This window comes from Solanum stenotomum, chromosome 11, assembly GCF_019186545.1.
Source record: "Solanum stenotomum isolate F172 chromosome 11, ASM1918654v1, whole genome shotgun sequence".
Lineage (NCBI taxonomy): Eukaryota > Viridiplantae > Streptophyta > Magnoliopsida > Solanales > Solanaceae > Solanum > Solanum stenotomum.
Window position 1 is genome coordinate 16,044,750 of NC_064292.1, and position 7,804 is coordinate 16,052,553.

Below are 7,804 nucleotides of genomic sequence, written 5' to 3' on the forward strand. Positions count from 1 at the left end.
CACCACTAGACACTCTGTCCAGTGGTATATATTTTTAAAAAAGTTTTAAATTCGAAAAGTGGTGGTTTTCATCAAAAACCTAATCGTATAGTCTATTCCAAGTAAATCAATATAGAATAACACATGTTGTGATTAAGAAAATATGTTGTCAATAAATTAACTTAATTAGAGGTTCCATCAAAATCATAGATAAGAAGTTTAGCTACACATGTTCATACTTAGAAACAAAAGCCTATACTAAAAAAATATTCATCGTAATAAAAATTAGTATATGTATAGAAAAATTCCTACATCTCTACTAGTGGGAGTTAGTAGGTGTTATCTTTGGGTTCTAGGGTAAGAATTGGCTTACCTACTGATGGGAGTTAGTAAGCGTTATCATGATCTGAGTTTTTGGATTGTAACAGACATTTTGCTATAGAATTTGTAATGCTCTTTGGATGAAGTTGACAAATCTGTAGCAAAAAAGCAATGTATCAAATTTCACCCAACCCGTGAGCTTTCACTCTGCTTCAATCAAGCATTTGGAATCCAAAATAAATCATCTCTCGGATCAAATGAATCCAAAAGACAAAGGTACGCTCTTAAATGACACCCTCCCAAATCCTAAAAATGATGACCATTGTATGACAATAGTCACTAGAAGCAAAAAATGCTTAATGATGTGAATGTTGAACACAATCAGGTTGTGATTGAAAAAAGTGATGATGGGACGAAGTTGGAAGTGCCTACGCCATGTTTGGCGGATGATCTTGTGAATGATGAGAATGCATGTGGGGAAGAAGAAAGAAGTATGAGCCTCCTAGTGTGGTGGTTGATGTTAAGGGAAACAAAGGGGATAAAACCGCTAAGGGTGATGCGCCTAAGTGTCCCCCGCCATATCCCCAAAGACTGTTCAAGTCAAGAAAAAAGAAGACTACCAATTCAAAAAAATTATTTATTTGTTTAACAAGTTGTATGTGAACATACCTTTAGTTGATGCTCTCTTACAAATGCTTGGTAATGCAAAATTCATGAAAGAGTTGTTGAAGAAGAAACGTGTGATTGATGTGGGCACGGTTGAGGTGTCCCACCACAATAGTGTTGTGATGACAAGCAGTCTAGCTCTAAAGAGAAAAGATTTGAGAGCATTTCAAATTTCGTGCACCGTCGGGGGTGTACCTATTCAACAAAGTCTCGTGTGACCTTGGGAAAAGTATCAACTTGGTGCCCTTAGCGATTTGCAAAGATCATAAACAAACTTTGTTTTATTAATATGAAAAAAAATAATTAATTGTTTGAACAAGGAAATAAATAACTTTTCTTATATTTTCTTTTGAATAAGGATCACTGAATTCGAGAAGTACTGCATACGTATCTCATTGAAGTGAGAATTAAATGTGTATAGTTCGTGAAGATCATATTGTTTTTTTAATAAGAAGTAGAAACTCTTTTTTTATTTTGCTTTTTTGAACAAGGAAGTAAAATGTTTCTTCTTTTTTTAAAAAAATAAAAATTTAAAGAAGGATCACTAAATCCGAGGAGGGATCTCTAGTATCTCATCAAAGTGAGAATCAAGTGTGCAAAGTTCGTGAACCTCTTAAACAAATATTTTTTTAATAAGAAATAGAAACTCTTTTTTTAGGCTCTTTCGAACAAGGAAATAAAACTTTCTAGTCCTCTTTTTAAAGTTTTTAAAATAAGATTAATCAAACTTGAGAGGGATGCCTATGTATTTCATCGATGTGAGAATCAAGTGTGCATGATTCATGAAGCTTCTGTAAAAATATTTGACCTTTTGAAAAATTTCTTTAATTTCAGACATGTTATTGCAAAAAAAAATGCTACAACCAAACTCTTTGAGATTTGACCAAAAAATAAGAATATTCTCTCTTTTTATCATTTAATTAATTTATTCTAAAGTCAATCAACATTAAAATAAAGTCTTTCAAATAATATAACAAATAACACAATAGTCATGAACATGTTGATCTAAAAAATAGTTCATGTCCTAGATGAATCTGATCCCTATATTGAGTCACACTAAATCAAATGGACATGATGGAAATAAAGTAGAGCCTACAATGATCAACCATGCCACGAGTCTCGTTTCGTTAGATTTAACATCCTTTTGGAATAGGCGTCTAAACTGACTATAAAATAATTGGACAATTCGAGTTGAAAAGGGACAACTTACTAGTAGTGCTTTCTCACTTCACTATTTGTTCTCTCCATCCTAAAATATGTGTGACTATAAAAATCCGTTTCGGATTCGTAATTATATCTTTGGTATCTCAAAGAAAAGTTTGGGAGCACAATCGCACTTCTAAGTACACAATGTGTGTTAAGTGTCTACCAAAAAACTCCGATGGGCTCATGAGAATACAATTTAATATTACAATTCAAACAATATCAAAGTAGTAAATAAGTAGGCATGTAGCACATTAAACCAAACTATACAAAATAATTAAATAAACTAATAAAATTCATAAACAAAGTCAATATTTAGAAGCTTGAGTTCTAATTATTCTTAGCAGACTCTTCATCTGTCACACTTCTTCTTTTTTCTGTTAAAAGAATGAAGTCTAAAATAATTTTATTCAATTAAAGTGATTATTTTGAAAATATATTATTTTATTCAGAATTTCCACTTGGAATTGAGATTTGAATCTCAAGTAACCTTATTTGAATCTCTAATAAAAATGACTCTATATTTATCGGTCTACGAACTAGAAATTCATGTAAAAAATTATGTTAACAAAAGTGAAGGTATCAGACAACTTTCGAGTGCCGTGATTTTAGAACAATCACTTACATCTGGCTTCACTTAATTTTTGGATATATTATGATTATGCGACTAGAAAGTGGAAATTATTTATGTCTCACCTTCTTTGATTCATTTTAAACATGTTTAAACTATCTTATTTGTATTAATCTGTGATATATAGGTAGCAGTCATTTTCAACCTTGCCACAAATTATTTTATTTGTTTGTATATCGCACCTAAAATTTGCTTAATGCACTTTAGATTGTAATATTTGTCAATTATTATCAGCATAATCATACTCTTAACGGTTTAATTTAAAATAGGATTAATTACAGAAATCCCACCTTTTAGTTTACTTATTACCATTATTCCCTATAAGTTTTATAAATTTCCAAAATCCTTCATTTTCACGCATCGGATTAATGTATCTCGCGCATCAGATTAATGTATCAGCGCATCAGATTAGTTGTATCATGTATAAAATATACATCAGATTAGTGTATCATGTATAAGATATAATGTATCTTACTTAATGATTAATGTATCTCGTGCATCAGATTAATGTATCAACGCTTATATTATTGTATCCGTTTGAGAGATTTCTGTAATTATAAACTTTTAAGGAATAAATTGTAATTTTCCCTTAAAAGTATGTGATTTCTGTAATTTGCCCTTTAAAATATAATTGTTAAAATCATATAAAAGCCCAAAGCTTCTTGTAAAAGTCGAAGGGCTATAAAATATATTTTTTGTTAAAAGTTAATCATTGCAACTCACTAAAGACAAAGTTCCACAATCAAATTTAATTTTCGGTCTTGTCACAAATTATTTATTTGTTTGTATATCACACCTAAAATTTGTTAAATGTTGTTTAGATTGTAATTTTTGTCTACTTTTATTATCGGCTTAATCATACGCCAAATGGTTCAATTAAAAATAATAATTATTGAAATCATTTAAAAGCCTAGACCACATTTGTTTTCTTTAAGATTTAAACATTTGAATCTTAATGCACATCTAATTAATAAGATGTTGTCTTTAGATTTGAACATGGAATAATTAAAACTATTTGTTTTTTAACATCTGAATGTAAATAATCTATCTATATGTACATAACAAATATACAATTCAAATAAAAATTAATTAAATTAATAAAATTAAATTATTATTTGATTAAGAGAAATGAAACACTTATACTTGCTAGTGGGTGGAAATAGTTTGTAGTGATGGTGGTAATGGTAATGACTATTGTTAGTAGCTAGTAATAATGGCAGTGGTAGTTATGGCGATAAAGATGATTGATATTCTGGTGACTAACATAATACTTCCTCTGTCTCATTTTATGTGAGGTAGTTTGACTCGGCACGAAATTTAAGAAATTAAGAAAGAAAGACTTTTAAAACTTGTGGTCCAAAATGAATGATAAAATTTTGTGTGACTGTAAATCATTTCATTAAGGGTAAAATAGACATTTTATAGTTAAATTGTTACTTAATATAGAAATATGTCATTCCTTTTGGAACTGACTAAAAAGGAAAGTAAGTCACATAAATTGGGACAGAGGGAGTAATAAATATTATTTTATCAGTATGCTAAATTAATACTCCATTTGTCCTTAATTACTTGTCAAATTTTCCTTTTTTACTTGTCCATTTTGACAAATCAAGAAAGTATAATTTTTTAAATTTACGTAAAAGGGTCAAAATTGCCCCTAAACTATGAGATATAGACCACCTATACCCTCCGTTACATTTTAGGATAAAAAATGCCCTTACCGTTATTCTAAGAGACCACAATTACCCTTAGGACTTAACAGAAGTGATTTGGCAATCCACATGGCACTAATTCTGCCACATAGGCTTGCCAACTAGGATACCCACTAAATTTTTTAACCCAATTAGTAATTCAACCCTAACCCATTTTTATTAGACCCACCCACTAAATTTAGGAGGAAAACGTCATATTTTTCACCTCATTCCATTTTCATTATTCAATTCTCCAAGGAGAATTTTTTGAAGAACATATTTCACTTGAAGAATCTTTTCTTCTGGAATCTCGATCTAGAAGGTAAATTCTCTTCTATTTCAGTATGTAACTGATTTTTTGTTTACTTTCAGTAGGATTTTAAACATTTTTCATAGTTGTATTTTGAAGTTAGGGTTTATATGCAAAATTTGTTTGCCAATATTTTAGTATATATTGATGTATATTCTGATGATTCTTCATATTTGAGATAAAATACTACTTTTCCTTCAATTTTACATGTGTTGGGATTTGATCTATCGGGAGGAGTTAAAGTCTTGTATGTCTTTTATCTTGTTTTGAGGTCCCTTCTTGTTGTTTTTATGTTGGTATTGACACATATTTAGGCTACTTTCAAATAATTTAAGATTTTTATTCTCGAATCTGAATGTGTGGTCCCAATCTAAGTATTGTTTAATCCCTCTTTTTGGTGTTTTTTTATTGCTAAGTCACTTGCTTTGTTTTTATATGTTATAAAAGTCACTTTATTCTTGTTAGAAGCTTTATTCTTATTTATATATGCTTAGTTTATTAATGTGGGGTCCTATATATTTATGTTTTGCTATTTTTTTTTTGCAGAAAATTCAATATGGAAGATATGAATGTTGATCTTTTATTTCACCATGGAGGTAAATGGACTTTAAAACCTCACCTACTATATGATGAGAGGTATGATCATTCTTTGAGGGCCTTTAATTCCAATCACCTAAATTTGATTGACATAAAAGAGGTGATTGAAAATAACTTGGGTTTTGTATTAGTTAAACAAGTACTTGTGAAAGGACCTTTTGGAAATTTGTTTTTGGTTCAAGATTCTGATGGAATTAGGATACTTCAGGAGTTACTAACCGAAGCGTTTAGGGTAGTTCATGTATTTGTTGTTGATGATAATGAAGAAATTGTTTTTGCCCCTAACATTATCAGTCATAGTGAAACCTATCATGTTCAGTGTGAGTATGAGACTGACGCCGAGTCAGAAAGTGATGATGGTTTGGTTGATCCTACTTCAGATGGTGAGTATGACTTTGATGAATTAGAGCTCATTAAGATGCAAAAAAACAAGGAAGTCAATGCTAATCTAAGTCATTACAAAGACCTGTTTCTTAATATGACCTTTAAGAACTTAGATGATGCTAGGAAAACTTGTAATTTATATGCCCTGGCGACTAAAAAGCCTTTGAAAGTTGCAAAAAGTGACTGAAAAAGATTAAGATACAGATGCATAGAGGGCTGTCCATTTGCAATTCTTGTTTCACTTGATGGTAAAGGTCCAGGATATAAACTTAAGACTTTTAAGCAAGAACACAACTGTGAAGAGGCATTACACAATCCTAGAGCTACCACAAACACTTTATCCCATTATTTCAAAAGCAAAGTTCAGAATAATCTCAAGTGTGCACTGAAGGATATGAAACAAGACTTGATGGATAATTTCAACTTAAATACTAATGATTCAAAGTTGAAAAGGGCCAAGAGAATGGCCCTTCAAAAAATGCAAGGCAGTTTTTTGGATGAGTACAACAGATTGGAGGCGTATGCAAATGAGATTAGAATGACTAATCCCGGTAGTGATGTGGTGATCAACTTATCAAAAGATGCAATGGTACAAGGAAAAAGAAAAATTCTCAGAATGTACATATGTTTTAATGCAATGAAGGTTGGATGGAAAGAAGGATTAAGACCATTCATAGGACTTGATGAGACCTTTTTAAAGGGCCAATGCAAGGGGCAATTACTGGTGGCTATGGCATAAGACTGCGATAACTCTTTCTATCCATTGGCGTGGGTTGTAGTGGATAAGGAGACCACTACCGACATGGACATGGTTCTTACCGTTGTTGGAGAAGTCATTGGATCTGAAGAATGGTGATAGCATCACATTTATGTCTGACATCCAAAAGGTAAGTAGTAATTTGTGTTTATGTATCCTAATAATATACAATTTTTTATAAGTACTAATTGGTTTGACATGTACAAGGACTACTGAATGCAGTGGAAAATGTCCTTCCATTATCAACCCATAGTTACTATTAAGATGCTTTTAAGTGCTATCTTGGTTTTGCTAACTAACATGAACTTCTAATTATTTGTAGATATTGTGTAAGACATGTTGAGGCCAATTGGATGAAGAGATTTAGGATCGGAGAGATGAAAAAACTTATGTGGTGGGCTGCTTGGTGTACTTATGAATAAGATTTTAAGGACCAATTGAATGCTCTTGGTGCATTATCAAAGGAAGCTGCTAAAGATTTGGTCAAGTTTCCACCACAAAAATGGTGCAAAATATATTTTGATACTGAGTGCAAAAATCAGATGGTAGATAATAATTTCACTGAATCCTTCAACTCTTGGATCTTGGTACCTAGAGGCAAGCCTATCTTGAAGATGCTTGAAGAGATTAGAGTCAAAATAATGAACAGGTTGAGAAAGAAGGAAAAAGAGGCAGAAACATGGAACATTCATTACAAACACAGTCCTAAGTGTATGGAATTGTTCATTGCCTACAGTAAGATTGCCAACTTATGCAAGCTTGAGTTTAATGGGGACCTTGGGTTTGAAGTGTCTGAGGGTGAAGATAGGCACATAGTGAATATTGTGGAGAAGAAGTGCAGTTGCAGGTAAATATATTAATTGAGACTATTATGTAACTGTGATTATGTAATATTCACACGAACTAATTATTGCTTTTCATTTTAGGTCTTGGCAGTTGACTGGCATCCCATGCCCTCATGCCATCAAGGCATTGCGCTACAAAAATATTGAGCCTCGAGATGAAATAAGTTGGTGGTACACTAAAGAAGCCTATCTTAAAACATACGGGGCCAAGTTGTTGCCTATGAGAGGTGAACAATTCTGGCAAGTATTGCCAGAACATGCCATGGACCCACCTGATCTTGTGAAAATTGTTGGAAGGCCAAAATTTAAAAGAGATAGAGAAAAAAATGCAGCAATCAAAAGAGCTGGAGAGTGGTCTCACTCAAGAAAAGGAACTAAGATGACATGTAGCAAGTGTGGTTCACAAGCTCACAATGCAAG